Source organism: Alexandromys fortis, unplaced genomic scaffold (assembly GCF_014885135.2).
Source record: "Alexandromys fortis isolate MF-2015 unplaced genomic scaffold, M_Fortis_MF-2015_v1.1 scaffold_17, whole genome shotgun sequence".
Classification (NCBI taxonomy): Eukaryota; Metazoa; Chordata; class Mammalia; order Rodentia; family Cricetidae; genus Alexandromys; species Alexandromys fortis.
In genome coordinates this window covers 10,567,172-10,585,798 of record NW_026067896.1, presented here as the reverse complement: position 1 = coordinate 10,585,798, position 18,627 = coordinate 10,567,172, and the positions used below count along the sequence as shown (strand labels likewise).

Sequence of the window (18,627 nt, the reverse complement as noted above, 5' to 3'; positions counted from 1 at the left end):
TTTTTAATTGCTCATCTGATCTTGGTCTCTCATTTGTTAACTTTAGTGTGTATCTAAAAATAATCCCTTTCTTTTAGATTTTTCAATTTGGTTGAGTACATATTTTTAAAATATGTTCTTAAATATCTCTGATTTTTTTGTGTGAGCTTGTTTTGATCCCCTTTTCATCTCTTATAATATCAATTGGAATATTTTCTTTCTACCTTTTAGTTATAATGTATAAAGTTTTGTCAGTTTTACTGATTTTTCTCAAAAAACAAACTCTTTGTTTATGGACTGTTTATATTATTTCTTGTTTGAATTTGATTAATTTCAGTCCCAAATTCAGTAATTTCTTGCTGTTCACTTCTTTTTGGTGGGTTTTCTCCTTTTTGATCTACAGTAGTAGTTTGCCACCTATGGGCCTTAGCCACTTTGGTGAGTCTATCAAACATCACATAGGGGTCACATATCAGATATTCACATTAAAATTCATAGCAGTAGTATAATTAAATTACAAAGTATCAGCAAAAATTATTTTATATTTGGGGGTCACCACAACATGAAAAACTGTACGAAAGCATCACACCATTAAAAGGTTCAGGATCACTATTATAGAGTTTTCAGGTGTGCTCTTAAGTTACTAATATCAAAACTTTACATTATTATTTTTAATGTAAGCACTTAATGCTATGAATTTACCATTTAGAATTGTCTCTGTTCTAGCCTATAAGTTTGGGGTGTAATGTATTCATTTTTATTCAATTCTAGAAATGTTTTAATTTGTTTTTCAGTCTTGATCACTTTTCTTCATTAAGTAGTGAATGGTTGAGGTGCCATGAGTTTGTAAGCTCTTTGTTGTTTCGATACCTAGTTTTAGTTTGTGGTGGTCTGATAGGATGCAAAGTGTTATTTCAATTTTTCTGTATCTGGTGAAGCTTTTTTTTTTTTTGAGTATGTGGCCTATTTTGGATGTTCTTTTGTGTTTGGGTGATATTTCAGTTTAATACTTCTTAAGTGTGTGTAACATGTGTGTCTATCTGTGAATATGAGTGTAGGTGCTCACAGAGGCCAAAAGTATCAGATCCACCTGAAGTTGTAGTAGTTACATGTTTCTGTAAGTCATTTGGTGTAGGTTTTGAGTTTCAAGCTGAAGTTCTTTGGCAGAATAGTGTGTGCTCTTAGCCTGAGCTATCTCTTCAGATCACCATCAAGATTTTTTATAATGCACAATTTTTTTCAGCCAAAGTGCTACAACACTTCCTTAATTATATAACAATCAACAACAGAAATAATCACAGTAATATTATTTTTATTAACATTTCCTTTATTAATATGCATTATGCATATTTATAAAACATATTGTTTTAAACAGAGTCCAAGATCTACTGCATATTTTATTTATTTGCAGATACCTAATTCTTCTTTTTTCATAAGACATACATTTTAAGGTTTAACAGTAGGATTAAATCGGGCATAAGACAGACACCATTAATCTCAGGATCTAGGAGGATTAGTGTAGAGGGTCACAATGATATTGTATTTTCCTAGAGCACACGGTGTATTTGAGCTCAACCTGAACTTCATATTGTGAAATTCTGTCTCAAAAACAAAACAAAACAAAAAACGTGGGCTAGAGAGAAATCTCATTTACTTACTTCAATAGAAGATATCATCAACAATTTAACTTAAACAGGTAAAAGAGTTTTATAAATTTTGTTTTGTAGGATTTTAAAGACGATTTCCAGAGATATCAAATTCCCTCTGTAGTAGGAAAATCCAGTACTTTTAAACTCGGGGATAATATAATTTAAAATAGATATTTGTTTTGTTAGATAACTATTATGAAATAAATGCTTGCTATTATTTGCTAGGCATTTGTAACTATTTTCAACATCGTGACATCTCTGTGCTACGAATAGGTAACTGAATTGCATGCTGACATGAGAAAGAAAACCCAAATTTATCACAGTTTAAAAAATGGCAACAAATTTCAAGTGAAGTCCTGAAAAAAAACTCCCTTTCCATCACTAGTTATTGACATATCATCTTGTCACATTTGCTCTTTGCTTTGATGGGAGAAAGTGATGGCTTTTTCTTGAAGGTTAGGTGTTGACATTTAATGCAGTTCAGCACACATTTGCTGAGCACCTGTTTATGCCCTCATGTTATAACCCAGTGATAAATTTCAAATGATGGCCTGGCCTTTAGAAACTTAAAATACTGTTGGGAAGCCTAAATATTCAGTAGGGTAGAACACTAATATGACTTGATTTCAACTTAAGATCTTCAAATGAGTGTTTGCATGGTAATTGGTCATTATTATTTGAAGGTGTCTCTATTTAGGTTCTAGGAAGATGTCACTGTTGTTAAAATGCACAGATTTGAGTAACACTATCCCAGGTGTATCAGAGGCAGAAACAAGGTGTCTTCCATCCAAATTGTTTAAGGAATCTTCTGAATTAATTAATGGTCGGTTCAGTTGTGGAACCCTCCCTCAAGATACATGGTACACAGTGATCAAGTAAGACAGCAGAAATGCAAGTGCATTCAAGTATGCCGACACACACCTACCCACATGCCTTTCCACATGAAAACATGCACATGAAAACACACAACACACACATACATAAACAAAATCTAAAAAAAAATCAATGTAAACCCTTTATACATAAAGAACAGTAACATTTTAAAAGATTCAAAATCACAATGAAATTTAGGAATTTTCAAATAGAACTCTTTGAAAATAATTTCATTTAATTCTTTATCATGATGAAGGAATTGCTTTACTGTAGAAGATCTTTAGTTTTAACACAATAGAAAAATTTAAAGTCTGTGTATTCTTGGCAAATCAATTATTACTCTTTTGGTGATATACACATGAGATATAAAAGTCATGTCTAATTGGGAGTTAGGAGTTGAAAAGACAATAATTTGTAAAGAATTGACATTGTTCCTCCGGAAGCTATAATGAGAATGAGATGAATTTTGTGACAGCCTTGCTGAGGAGTGGAAACAGCAAATCACTCTCTATAAGACATTAGAACAGCATTTCTTAGCAAAACATTAATTTCAAGAAAATTACTGTTTGTGGTACATGCTAAAAATTTGAGAAATTTTCATTTTTTATAATGAATATTTGTAAACTGTTGAAATTAAATTATAAAGCAGTAATTTTGAAATGCTCCTAATTTCTCCATCCCCTTTCCTCCTTTCACTTTTCACAACCAAATGTTAAATCACAGTTGGTAGATTTGGAAATTTTGTTGTTTGACGGATACAAAATGATATAATTCCATCCCAAATTATCAAGTAATAGCACTAATGTATATAAAAGTATAAAAAAATACTTTTTATATGATTATATTGATGTATATGCTTAATTTCTTTCAATTATCACATATTTGTTAGTGCACTTAAATAGTATTGATAAGCCATTTAAATTCAGAATCTCAAAACCACTTTTGAGAAGTAATATTGAATCTCAAAACACTTTTTCTGCCTCTAGAAGATTAAGATAAATTTGTAGAGAAGTGCACGTTCATATTTTTAAAGATTTACGTAAATTTTAATACTTCTCTAAAGCTTAATAGGAACATTCTGTCTTTGACATGTCTGAGTTTCATGTCACTGAAATGGTGGGGTAATTACTTCATGTCATCTTCCTATTTAATATGTGATAGTCTCTTTGTTTTAGATTGACTGAACTCTGCTGGAAAACTCATCAATCAGATCAACAACCATACATAATTTATTTCTGTAGGTAACTGAACATGCAATGAATATAAATATGTTTTCAGCCTTTTTCTTTTCCTTCAGAGACAACTAAGTAAAAATTTTGTGAATAGATAAATCCTCTGATTATGTCACTTTATATATTGATTGTATTTTTAATAAAATAAGATCACCAAAATGCTGGCTATTATGAAATCATTTGGCCCTTTCTGTATTATGCAAAGTCTTATGTCATATGTACACAGACCTACCATAAGCCTAGCAAAGCCCTAAAATAATTTTATGATTAAAATTTGTATAAAATACAAATAAGAGACTAATATTCTTGAGTAAGGATGCTGCTTTTTTTTTGTTGTTGTTCCTGGTCACCCGTCTAGCTTAGATCCAAAATAATCACACAGAAACTATATTATTCAAAAACACTGCTTGGCCTATTAACTCTAACTTCTTATTGACTAGCTCTTACATTTTAATTTAATCCATTTCTAACCTGTATATTGCCATCTGGCTGTGGCTTACTGGGTAAAATTCCCAGCATCTGTCTTTAAAGGCTTCATGGCATCCCTCTGACTCTGCCTACTTCTCCCAGCGTTCAATCTAGTTTTCCCTCTCCCCTGCCTACCTAAGTTATGCTGTATCAATATGTCAAGGCAATTTCTTTGTTCATTAACCAATAAAAGCAACACATAGACAGAAGGCCCTCCCACACCATATTCTAAATTGTTTTTCTTAATTTTTGATATTCCTTGCTGAGCTAACTTAAAATGTGCTTCCTAAAGCTTGTTTATTAGAGAATCTTTGTACAAATGAAAGGCTGGCTTCCATCTTGTACAACGCTGATGAACCGACTGATATTAGTTAAATTTTTCAATATCAGAAAACACAAAACCAGAATACATGAAGCAAATGCAGACCAACAAGTATGATTTTATTTAAAAAAAGGACAGAGTATATCTTAAAGTACCTCCACATATCCTATTTTGGTTTTACAGGAAAACAGTTCTGTGCTGAGCAATGGATAAATTTGTTATTGATATCAGTATAAAAGAATTGACTATTAGAAACCACACAAATTTCTTTTTTGAGGGACAGAGAAAAATCAGAGTGCACTTTACTAATTGCAAGTTCCTTACATTCATACAGCTGAACTCTTGCTGTTCTTCGAGTATGACACTTTTGGAGAGTTCAGGCAAGGGGAGGCGGTTCATAAACAGGACATATGTTAAAGCCTTCTAGATGTTACTTGTTGTATATTCCCTTGTTCTAAGTAGATTATAATATTTTTGGAGAAAATAGTTTTACAGAGATTAAAAATAATTAATTTAACTTACTCATCAAGCCTCAGTTTGCTGAAAGAACTATAAAGAAACAGAGGGTAAGAAAGAAATGTTCTCAAATCTATTGATGACACACCTCTTCCAGCCCTACTTTCACATGTGACACCCCGAGTTTTGGTTAGGTTATGTGTACCAAATTTGGGAGAGACTGTAGATAATGCATCACATTGCTGGTTCTGGGATTTTGAACATTATTTATTGAATCAATAAATCCAGGTGAGAAGTCAGAGGGTCTGCATATTTCAGCAGAAGCTAGTGATAAGGACCGAGCCAGAAACAAGTCAATCAAATGTCTGTGAGTTTGTTCTTGGTATTCATTTGCAACATAAATTGACACACGTGTCAACCAGAAGCCACATGATGTCTTACAAAGGATCACCTGGAATTGACTCAGTCCTAGGAAAATGAAAGAAGGGTTTGAGTTAGGAAGAATTCAAGTACCTCATTTAGGTACTTTTTAGTGGCCAGAGTCCTTTTCTTAACTTGGTGGTAGGTTCATTGGAACGTTAAAGGTGACTCCATGAAGTCCCATACACACACTGAGTTTAGTTCTAAGGTATGGGGAGACTTTCTCTGTGGTTGTTGCTCTCTGTGGGAGGTGGACTTTGTTCTCATAAACTTAACTCCCCATGGCTCAGTGAGGATATGCCTCAGAAAACTATATCTGAACAAGTAACTGAATCAGAAGTAAATTCTGGGAATATGTTGTAAGCATGCTTTCAGATGATCTCAATCAAACCAAAGTTGCCAGGACCCAACAAATACCTTTCTCTAAATTTCTTTAAGACAAAATTAGTTTTGTTATTAAATATTGGAGGCTGCATTCAGTCATTAAGGGCAAGCAGAAGCGAGAATTAGCATTTAAAACTTTTCCAGCTGTTTAAGCTAAAATTCATAAAAGGTCACAAATCCATATTTTGTCTCCTTGACCATGTTTTCAGGATTTGAAATTAAAAGGTGATATAAAAAAAGCTGTGCATTTTCCTCCACTTTTCTTCCATTTGAAAGAACATTCTCAATATTTCCTGCTAGTAATTCATTTTAACATGAAGAAAATCACAAAGATAGTCATGATTTCTATGTCTCCAGAGGTATGTAATCTCTAAATCACTTCAATTTCTCCTTCTGTTAAACAGGTCAGTTCTTCATTATATATCAGATGATTTTAATATTGTTAAATTGGTAGTTGCCTCAGTCAATATTTTTAATTTAATTAAAATATGTTTGTTTTGTTTGAACTTGATGGTGATCAATGATTTAAATTTTAATATTTTGGACTTGAATATAATTAAATGTCCATAGGATGTATACATAAATTCACACACATGTTTATATAAAAGTTATTCAAGGCTATGAAAGTACAGCAAAAGAAGAATTGAGTATCTATATTAGGATAACATAGCAACTATTCATATAAGTGACAGAGACAATTGAACCAATGATCTAAGTGATATTTTAAGCTTTTCATTTAACACAGATTTAGATATGGGAAAGTATGAGATATTACATGCTGTACAGAGTGAGGTGAAACCTCCCAAAAAATAGTGTCACAGACAAGAGACATTTGAACTAATCTTAAAATTTAGTAGCAATTTGTCAATACATTTGTGCAAGAACAACACTTCAAATGGCAGATACAAGAAAAAAGAGAAACAAATAAGAAAAATTACAAGTATTAAAGAAAGAACAGACATATGCAAAGAAACATGGAATTCTACATTCTATACAACTCAACTAGAGATAAGAAATGCAAGCATAAACAAGAAGCAAAATGAGAGTATGATGAAGATCTTTGGATTCCTCAATAGGAAGCTATTTCCTAACTTGCATGAATAGCATTTAGAAAGCCATAGTGAACTAATACAGAATATTAAAATGGTATTTTAAGGAGAGAACAGAATAAAATAGAAGTAGAAAATAAGGAGATCCAATAACTTATTGTCTTGTATCTCTTCTTTTAGAGAGTATTTGGGGTGGCTTTTGGAGAGATTGACTGAGAAACAGAGAAAAATCTCCATATCTTCTTGTGTGCTTATTCTCTTGATGAGTACATTTTAAATTGTGCCTTTTAATGCTATGGGTACACGCTGATCGACTAAGATCCAGTGTATAATTATTGACTTTACAGTGGGGCCTGAGCCCACCAACCTCAACAAATCCAAAGCTAACCTCTTGCTGTTCTTCTCAATAAACACTTTTGGTACTTCTTCCAACCCTGTTAAGGGCTCTTAGTTCTTAGAACTAAGATTTGTAGTCATTCTTTGTCTCTGATCCTTTCCTTTTTCACTCATTCTGCTGGCTCTCAATAAAATTTCAAAAAGAAAGCAACCTTTTTTTCTCTATTTTCCCTGCTATTAATGCTATTCCTAAATTACAGCAGAAAGAACTATCTAATTATTTAAATAACCACTCTTTGTTCCTTCCCTTGAGAGCAACCCTATTATACCCTATACCCTACTTCATATCTTTGCTGGATGCAAATCAGACTGCTCTATCTCACATACTATACCAGCATAACACTTAAGGGAGCATGCAATTATAATAAGAATGCAATGCCCTTAAAATTCTGCCCATTTGTCTATACAAAGAACCCCTCTAATCATTGCTTTTCACAGCCATAGTATAACCAGTTCTCCTGGAAGCAGTTCACACACCACACCTCAGGTAATTGCATAGGTCACAACTTTAGTTTCTTTAACTCTTGACTATTGAAGGAGGTCTTTCAGTCCTTTAAGATGACTCATAAAGGCAACAATTTTACCATGTATTTGACCAAAGTCTGTCTAATTGGACTTAAAACTCACCAATTTGATGTAGGTCATGACCTGTACTGTAGTCAGAACAAACACAAATGGCAGGCAAATTCATAGCCCTAGAGGTGAGCCTACATCCTTCAAATTAATATATATGTATTATATATATAACATATATTATATATATATAATATATAATATATGTATCTGTGTACATACATACAATAACAATTATCACACATCACCAATGAAGGTAAGCTTCCTCTTCCATCACACAGAGGTAGAGAGAGCTACAACTTGTGAATATGCAAAAAATAAGTGACCGCCAGGCGGAAGTGGTGCACGCCTTTAATCCCAGCACTAGGGAGACAGAGGCAGGCGGATCTCTCTGAGTTCGAGGCCAGCCTGGTCTACAAGAGCTAGTTCCAGGACAGGAACCAAAAAGCTACGGAGAAACCCTGTCTCGGAAAAAAAATAAATAAATAAAATAAAGTGACCATGGAATGTTCAGTCCCAAATAAGCTTTTGGAAACATAACACCTGGAGTTAATACTCAGTGACATCACTGAAGTGGCATAAAGATCCCAAGATCTTGCAGAGGTGTTATTTAGGATATATAATTGTAAATGTGAATGCTTATAATAAAGAGTATTATAATTGACCATACTCATATTTATGAACACGTTTGACCCTTTATTACACACAATAACAGAAAAATAATAGCCTTCAATTTATTTTACTCTGGTTTTTATTTGGTAAACATTATTAAAATAGATCACTGCGGTTCCACTGGCAGTGGCACCAGGATTTATCCCGACTGCTTGTACTGGCTTTTTAGGAACCCATTCTCTTTGGATGGATACCATGCTCAACCCAATATAGTAGGGAGGGCCTGGGACCTTCCCCAAAGCAATGTGCCTTACCCTCTCTGAGGAGTAGATGGGGATTGGGGTGTGGGGGTTGTTAGAGGGCATGGGAGGAGGGGAAGGAGTAGGACCTGGGATTGGTATGTAAAACAAAAAAAAAGTTATTTTCCTTTTTTAAAAAAAAATAATTAAATAAATAAAAACATGGATGTTTGTATGGCTGTGTCTGGAGTTTCTATTTCTCTCCTTTCACTGTGATAGCATCGGTTCACCAAAGCAATATTGTCCTTAAGAATCTAGACTGATAATATAAAATCAATTGATATTTCACTTTGAAACTTCAAATAAGTATGTTAATTTACATGAAATGTTGCTTGTCATCCCTTACAAGTATTATGTTGAAAATAAGGATCCCTTGGAGCAAATTGGATTTTTGCATAAGTATATCTGTAAATGCATATGATTACAGATATACATTTGCTAGGTTATCAGCGATATCATATTTAGTTCTCAAGTCTGGAGCACATAAAAGTTTACATGGATTTCAATCTAATATTTTAAAAACTCATTTGATGGCACTTTCAGAAATGGCATCTTATTAAGTTTTACTTGTCCCTGACTGGTGTGTAGAAATATGATTAAAAGATGCATATTCATTTTCTTTCCTTAGATCTTCATTAATTCAATTGCCAGTTGTACTTGATGTGGATAGCTTCATAGAGCTTTTCTAATTGGTGAATTTGCCTTCTGTGGGTAGGGACGCTTCAGTTCCTTCTTTTAACTCAGTATCCCTCTTATCTAGTCTTCTTGCGTTAGTGCACTTAACAAGCTCTTTAAACTCAGTGTTGACTAAGGCTCTTGGGGGTTGACATGTTTGATTTTTTTTTCTGTAGAATTAAGGGGAATTCAAACCATACCTTTCCCTCGGGTGCCCATTATCAGGTTAAATTAATTCCTTTCTCTTACCAATTTGATGACTCTGTCTAAATTCTGTAGATAGCAAATTTTCTCAAGCCCCTTTCCAAATATATTGCCATCTGTACATGGGTTTACTTTCTACAGTTGTTTTCAATTTGAAATATGTTGATTTCTTTTTGAAAATAAATTTTTCATACAATTTATTATATGTATGGTTTTCCCTCCCTCAACTCTTTCCAGATTCCCCCACTTCCTCATCCACCCAAATCCTCACATATTCTTACTCTTTTTCTCATCAGAGAACAATTAGGAATTTTAAAAATAATTGCACAGAAATAGCATCATGAGACATAAATTTTCCCAAAACCCCTATTAAGTTCACTTTGTTTTATCCATTTACTGCCAGGCATGGAGACTCCCTAATTGTGATTTGTATATCCACTGTAAGTCCCTTAGAGATAAACAGCTTCTGATTAGGGATAATGACTTTTGTCTACTTTTTATCTCAGTGTCGGGATCCCATTTGGGTAGACTCATGCAGGCCTTGTGCATGCTGCCACATTCGGTATAAGTCCATGTGTGTGCTGGTCCTGACATGTTAAGAGGTGTTATTTTCTTCATGTCCTCCATCCTTTCTGGCTTTTATGATCTTTCGAATTCCTGTTCTGAAGAGTTCCCTGAATCTTGGGGAGGATTTAGTGGAGAAATCCCATTTAAGATAGAGTGTCCCAATGTCTCTCATTATTGCCCAGTTGTGGATCTCTGCATTTGTTCTCATCTACTGAAGAAGAAAGCTGTGATGTTGTCTGAGAACGACACCAATCAAGAGTATAAAGGAATGCAGTTAAGAGTCATTTTATTGCTATATTCATTTATCAGAACAGTAGTGTCTCGTTTTTCCTAGGTCTTTGACTATCTAGGCTCATGTTTTGGGCTGCCAATGAAGTGTAGGAAATGAATCCTATCTCATAAAAAAAATGTACCAACATTGTGCCAGTGTATCTTGTAGGGAGGTCACCATGGTAGATGAAAGCTTCTGTAACTGTGTTGATGTTTACCTTTCTCTGCTCGCAGCAGACAGAGTATCTCCCAGTGCTATAACAATTATCAGTAGTACTCAAGACTAAATAAGAATCAGCTGGACATTTCTCTTTAATGAGTTATGTGGGTTTGATGCCTTTGGCCAACAGCTGCTTTCAATGTGACTGATTTTTGACAGTGAAGGTTCCATTTGATCATGAGAGTTGGCTAGTTGCACTTTGTTTTCTTCATTACTTGACAATTCCATTTATATTTCTTTCTTATATGTATACATTTTCAGAAGTTTCTACTGGATTAGGTTCCCGTACAATGCCTCAAAGGTCATTTAACTTCATTTTCGCTCCTCAAATTCCTCCCTTACCATTCCCACTCCCTCAAATGTCCCCTTAGATCTGCATTCCAATCTTCCGCTCCCAGTCTATTCCAAATCTCTCTTCTATTTCCTCCCTAGGGAGATTCTTACTTTCCTCTAGTCCCTTAGTGTGTACCTGTTCGATGTTGTTATTTGGATTGTAACCTGCTTATTGACAACTTAAAAACTTAATAACTGACATTCATCTGTAAGTGAATACATAACATATTTGTTTTTTTTTTTAGGTATGGGTTACCTAAGTATGATTTTTTAAACTTTGTCCACTTAATGTTTTATGCATTTTTTTCAAGTATACTCAGATGTTTAATTCCAAGATGGTCTTAAATCCCATCAAGTTGATTATCGTTATTAAGTATCACACTTAATTGACAATTGAAAATTACTCTAAGCCCTAAATTATTTAAATGGTCTATTAGTGAAATAGAGAAATACTACCCATTTGCACCTTTTCTTAACAGTGGGAAAAAAATCATCTATCTACTGCAATTGAAAAATATTCGTCGATGCCTTTAATCCCAGCACTCGGGAGGCAGAGGCAGGCAGATCTCTGTGAGTTCGAGACCAGCCTGGTCTACAAGAGCTAGTTCCAGGACAGACTCCAAAACCACAGAGAAACTTTGTCTCAAAAATCTAAAAAAAAATATTCATCGAAATTGAACAAAGCATGACTTCAAATATCTTATACCTCAATATAACCTTTTCTTGAAAAAATGTTATCAATAAATTGCATAAGAACTGAAATCACAGAGAACCGAGGAATTTGTTTGCCTAGGCTGGGGTTTTCCATCTTCTAATATGAGGAAAGAAGTTAATTCTGCAAGATTTTAGCAATGAATATTTATATATTATCAAACTGCAGATAAAACCCTTACAGATGAACTCATTTTGAGCCTTTCAATAGAACTTTAGTTGTGGGGATAAATGTATTTTAGTCTTTGTTCTGAAACTGAATAAAGTCTTCTAAGTTGATTCATGGTTTCACTACTTTATTATATATTTGTGGCTTGGGGGGTTTCATCATTTGGACTGAGTTTTAGCTGGTTGTTGAAGGAGGCTGCTTGTTCTTCCCAACCGCTTACCCCAAAATAACCACACAGAAACTGTATACATTAAATCACTGTTTGGCTCATTAGCTCTAGCTCTTATTGGCTAATCTCTTACATCTTATTGTAACCCTTCTCCGTTAATCTGTGTATCACCATGTGGCAGTGGCTTACCACTAAAGTTCCAGCATATCTATCTCTTACAATTGGTCCATGGCTTCTCCCTAACTCTGCCTTCTTCTCCCAGCATACTCTCCAGTTTTCCCCACCTACCTAAGTTCTGCCCTATCAACAGGTAATTGCAGCATATAGAGGGGACTACCACATCAGCTGGTGCCAGAGGCTTACATAGATGAGTGGAGTTATGGAAGAAAATGTATTTCTATAGGTGGCCATGACTCCAGGAGTTGCCATGGCCTTCTTATTTTATTTGAGTGTGATATACACTATAAATGCATAGAAATAAAATAAATTGCTTGTATTTTAAAATGATATATGAAATACTGTGTTATTCAAGGATCTCTAAAATGACAGAATTTATAGAATGAATATATATGATATATGTAAATATATATTCTTTATTAGAGTAACTTACATGATATGGTCTGGGTAGTCTAACAATGGTTGTCTCTTGCTAGAAAGTCTAAGAATTTAATAGCTATTGGGGGGTCACAGGATTAGATGTCTCTGGAGCTCGTTAGTATATTCTGAGTCTAGATGTAGGATCTAATACCACTGAAGGAATGACCTTCCTGGGGATAATGAAGTCAGGAATAAGTGCTTCCTTCTTCCAAATTATATAGACTGCAACAGGAGGTGCAGCCTAGATATAAGGTGAGTTTTCCCACAACAAATGATCCATCACAAGTGTATCCAGATGCTTGGGTTCTAAAATCACAAATTAATTGCATCTATTTGTACTCTTTTCCAGGTGTATATTTGTCTGTAGTCAATTAGACCTATGATGCCACGCCTACTTACATCATTGTAATACAATATTGGGAGATTGTCTGATAATTTCTTTTTCTTCCATTTTTATAAGGAGTTTTTTATAGCAGGCATTTTTCTCCTTCTTGTAATTCCCATATTATAGATCTCATAAATAATTAACTAGTTTTATATTTAAGTTTTTGAGTTTTGTGATTAATATTTTCAATAACAATGCATAATGTTCACGAATGATTTTGTGTTCATTTTGTATTATGAAGGCTTTTATGCTGATTTTGGTTTTAGTATCAGGGTAATACTAACACCATAAAATGAGCTCAGTTTTGTTATGTTCTTAATTTTTATATGTTTAGAAGAGATAGGATGAGAGTAAGTAGAGAACTCTATTGACCTGCATAACAGAACTGGGCCAGTACAGGCAATGACAAGGTAAAAATAGAGGAAGGAAAGCAAGAAGGAAAGAAGGAAGGAAGGAAGGAAGGAAGGAAGGAAGGAAGGAAGGAAGGAAGATAATAAAAATCTATTTCAGTAGATGCTCGTTAATAGGCTTTTTATTTTATTTTTTTTATTTTTTATTTTATTTTTTTTTTTTTTTTTTGGATTTTCGAGACAGGGTTTCTCCGTAGCTTTTGGTCCCTGTCCTGGAACTAGCTTTTCTAGACCAGGCTGGCTTCGAACTCACAGAGATCCGCCTGCCTCTGCCTCTCGAGTGCTGGGATTAAAGGCGTGTGCCACCACCTCCCGGTGTTGTTAATAGGCTTTTAATTATAATTTCATTTTCATGGTTATAACAATATTAAATATTCTTACATTCTGATAGTTAAATATGTCCATCGCAACAATTACTTTTCTATTATGGAGATAAAATTCTATGTCAGTGGCTAATTGAAGAATGAAGAGTTTGCTTGGGCTCACAGTTCCAGAGGCCTAGTGCATTAAAGTGGGAAGGCATGGCAGGAGGCAGGCATGAATCCCATAACAAGAATCTGAGAAGTTACATCATCCTCAGCTACAAACATTAAGAGAAGAAAATTAACTGGAAGTTGGGTGAAGATTTAAGCTCTCAGAGCCAGCGATATCCTTGTTCCAGCAAAGATACAAAATTCTCTCCAGAGAGAGCTACTAACCGGGGAACCATATTCAAATGCAAGAACTTATAGTGGGTTTTAACCTTTCAAACGACCATACCCATATTATGTATAAAACATTAACAACTATAATTTCCTTCTTTTTGTATCAGTACCATGCTTATTTTTCTTTGGAGTACAGCTCTGTATTTTAAGATAAAGTGTTGTCAGACCTCCAAGGGTGTTCTTTATGGCTCAGTGTGAAAGGAACTGCAATGCAAGTGGGAGGACCAGAGTTCAACTTCCCAGAAGTCATATAAATATAGGCACATCTTTAGACATAATTATTGTATGCCAAATTAGGAGGCAATGTTAGGAGAATCCCAAGTATCTTAAGGTATGCAGGAATGAACAACAAAAAGAGACCCTCATTCAAACAAGATGGCATCTGAGTTGGACAAATGAGATTTGGTAGATCTGGTTCTCAAATTTAATTTAGAATACAGATGTTCTAATCAAATGGTCATAATAAGATAAGTGTGAAAGACTGACTATAAATGACTAACCATTGGAATGACCGGTATGTGAGAAACTACGGTGGAAAAGCAGGTGGGTTACACACTACAGAATTGTCATTGACAAAGGAGATGAAGAGGTAAAGAAAAAAAAATAAACCTTGAGTAATACCTTTCCTTTATTCATATATACTGTTGACATCTAGATTTTGAATAATTTTAATTATATCTAAGTATTCTTAGTTTCTTAATCTTCATCTTAAAACCATATGGCCTGTTTGGCATTTAGCTTAGTCAATTTTGGTTGTACAATGTATTACTTATCATAGTTGATCCCCTACATTGAAACATATTAATCATAAAAAATTCTATTTTGTTTATTATTTCTAGAGGATACAATTACTCATTGTAGGGATGGCAAGGTGGTGTATTGATGTGAGGATCATAGCAGTCCAGGAAAATTGTAAGATATGTTGGTGTTCTTTTCACCTCTTCATTTGCCCCTGTATTTTCTATGCATCCCCAGCATGGAATCATTCTACCCATATTTACAGGACATTTTCCTAATTGATTGGTTAATTCCATCTGCAATCACCCCTATCAAACATTTTGATAATTCTACCTTAATTGCCTATGTTGTTCTAAATTCATTCAACTAAACAATGAATATTACCTATCCCACCAAGCCAGTTCACACATCTGTCACAGATAATGCAAATTATACAATTTGGCTACCTCTACAATTTGCTCAAGACACGCATAGGTTTCTCAAGGATCATTCTATTCATGAATTAAGTGAATAACGGTTTTTTTCCCCAAAGAGAAACTGAAAAAAACAAAATTATAACATTGGCAACTTTTCTGCTTTAATTATTTAAGGAATGTGACACTTCTTAAGACTATATAATTAACTCCTTCTAGATATGAATAATAAACAGTATTGATTATTTCTAGAAGGTTTCTTTAATATATATTCCACTACATGAAATTTACTCTTCATAAATACAAAGCACACACATACAAAGATAACTTGTTGTAAAGTTTATCAAATTCTTAGATTAAACAAAATTAACTATAAGACAAGTATATGGTTACATAAGGGCAACTTTTAAAAAGGCACTGAGAAGTCTTCTCAAATTCTAAGGACACTTTTGTTACAAAATTTCAGAACGTAATTTGAGACATTTGTAACAGGTTATTACTTTATTCAATTGGGTTTTTTTCTTATCCTCAAGTTAAAAACTCTCAATGACTACTTCTTAGCTAATTACTACCATTTGAAAAGTTAGTAATGTAGACAAAGGTAAGAGAACTACTGGCCATCAGTTTTGAAAAGCACGTTGGGTCTCAGACCACATACATGTTGGTCATTATAAAATTCTTAGAAAGCAAATATCATTCTAGATGTGTTACAAATAAAATAAAAGCTGAAACTATTTGATTCTGGTCTAAAATTTGAATTAAAATGTGTTGTTGAACAAGCACAAATAAGTATATTCTTAAAATTAACTTTATGCTATAGTAATGTTGGTTTTTACTTTTTATGATTAAATCCAATACTTCAATAGTACAACTCAATTAATGTACTTAATAGTAAGGATTTTACATGATACAAGAAAATCTATAATATTGGGAAAAATAAAAAGCTTACAGCTACATAAAGTAAGAAATGAGACAAGAAAGGACACAAGGTACACTCTAAGGACATAGGAGATTAAGCATCTAGTATAACCTTCCTACTTTAAAGCTGACTTGTCTGACAATGATTAAGAGTAAGTAAATAAAGTTGAATTATATTTATTTCAGTCCTAAAAAGAAGTACATTAAAGTGTCCTAAGATAAGATAAATGAATGAATCAGAGAAGTGCAAATTGTGACCGAACACAGGACAATTAATTTAACAAGGTCATGGGGAATAGAATATATCTGAAGAAAGCATCTCATCTCAGTGCCTAAGAAGAAAAGATGTCAAACAGGTAAAAGAACAAGAGAGAAAGAACAAGAGAAAGAGAGACAAGTAGGAAAATGAGAGAGCTGTGGCAACAGTTAGGATTCAGAGTATTGGAGAATAAGAAAAATATCTCTTTAGTATTGACTGTATCTATGAATACCAAGGATGAAATACAGATAGGTCAGTATATCTGATTTTATGGAATTTAAAAATTATTTTTTAAAGCAAATTAAATTAACATTTTGAATTTTTAATATATATTCTATATTTATATCATTTTCTTTTTTATTTTTTATTGAAAAAAATTTCAGCCTCCTCCAAGCCTCCCATTTCCCTCCCCCTCCTCCCACTCTTCTCCCCCTCCCCCCACTCCTCTCCCCCTCCCTCTCCAGTCCGATTTTCCCCTCTCACAATACCTTCTACGCCCTCCCATTCACAGCCTCTTTTACATTAAATATTACTATACACATTTATATAGATATGTAACATATACAAATATATGTTATATATAAGATACGTGTGTAACTTGTATACACATATGTTATATATAAGATATGTGTGTAACTTGTGTATATCTATATGTGACAAACATGCAAATATGTGTTATATATATTTGTGGCCTATATACATATATGTGTACCACATGTATCCTATATATTATATATAAGATATAGATACATAGATATGTTGGTGATTACAATAAAGAAGTCCCAACCTAGCTCATAATGGAGTATAATAAAGGTTTTTTTATTTAGGGGTAGACACACAGATCCACAGTCCTCTGCACAAGTGGAAAACTGGAACTGAATCCATCGGCCAAAGAGGTGTACACATTCATTTTTTCCATATGTTTATATAGAACCCAAGACAACACCCAAAGTGACCACCAATTTAAATGTCATTGGCTAAAGGTGTTTCCCCAGCAACTCTCCCTTTTTCAAAGGCTGTTGATAGAAGGAATTCCCCCAGAATTAATTGATATAGATAGATAGATAGATAGATAGATAGATAGATAGATAGATAGATGATAGATAGATGATAGATAGACAAGCAAAATCGTGTCTATTTAGTACTGCCTCTAAGTATATGATTTTAAGTATATGCCTCTAAGTATATGACCAGTTGGTAGTAGAACATAAACTAGATCATTACTTCCTGTTAAAGGGACTTCTTTCTGTAGTCATTAATTTCAGTAGATATTTATCTAGGCATGGGGCCTGACACATTTGCCTGTACCATGCTGTCATGTAAATTGTTATTGTTATTATTCATATCTTTGTTAGACAGCCATTTTGTTGAGTGTACTGTTTATTTTCTGTTAACTGGGGAAAATATAGACATATCTGAGAAGAGGGAAACTTAACTGAGAATACACCTTCATAAGACTGGCATATAAGCAAGTCTTTAGTCTAGTGTCTTGATTAATGGTTGATTGGGAAAGTCCAGCTCATCAGAGGTGATATTATTCCTAGGTGGATGGTTTTGGTTTGTATAAGAAAATAGACTGAGCAAGACATGAAGAGCAAGCCAATAAGCAGCACTCCTCAAAGGTTTCTTTTTCATATCCTCCCATGAGGTTCTTGTCTTGAGTTCCTTCCTTGAATTTATGATGAACTGTTTGGGTGATATAAGGGGAAATAAACATTTTTTCAAAAGTTGCCTCAGGTCATGATTTCTTATCACAGTAATATAAGCTGTAACTATTAATTGAGATTTCACAGGTGCAGCTTCCCTGCAATATATAAAGATTCAATCTAACAACAGACTTTCTTATGCTCTGGTTCTTGCAGTCTTTCTAACCCTCTACAGAAAGAATCCTTTAGCCCTAGGTTTAGGGATTGCTTTGGGGGGCTTATTAACTAGAACGGACACTTCGAGGTCAGTTGTTCTGTGCACAGAGATGCCATGAGTATTACCATCAATTAAATGCTCAATACCTTTATTATTAAGGTGGTCAATCTATTAACAGAGAAAACTAGTTTTATAGAGTTGTAAATTTTAGAGTAGATTTCAGTAATGCATGAAACCTGATGAAAACAGAATGGTTAAAATTATACAATTATACTATGATTAATTTTATAATACATAAATATTTTTGCAT

At 33.8% G+C, this 18,627-nt stretch overlaps 1 protein-coding gene across 3 annotated transcripts in view; it reads left to right on the top strand.

Moving 5' to 3' along the window:
• The window catches only part of Csmd3 (CUB and Sushi multiple domains 3), a 930,239-nt gene that overhangs the window by 284,518 nt on the left and 627,094 nt on the right, over positions 1-18,627 (top strand). The window lies entirely within an intron of this gene.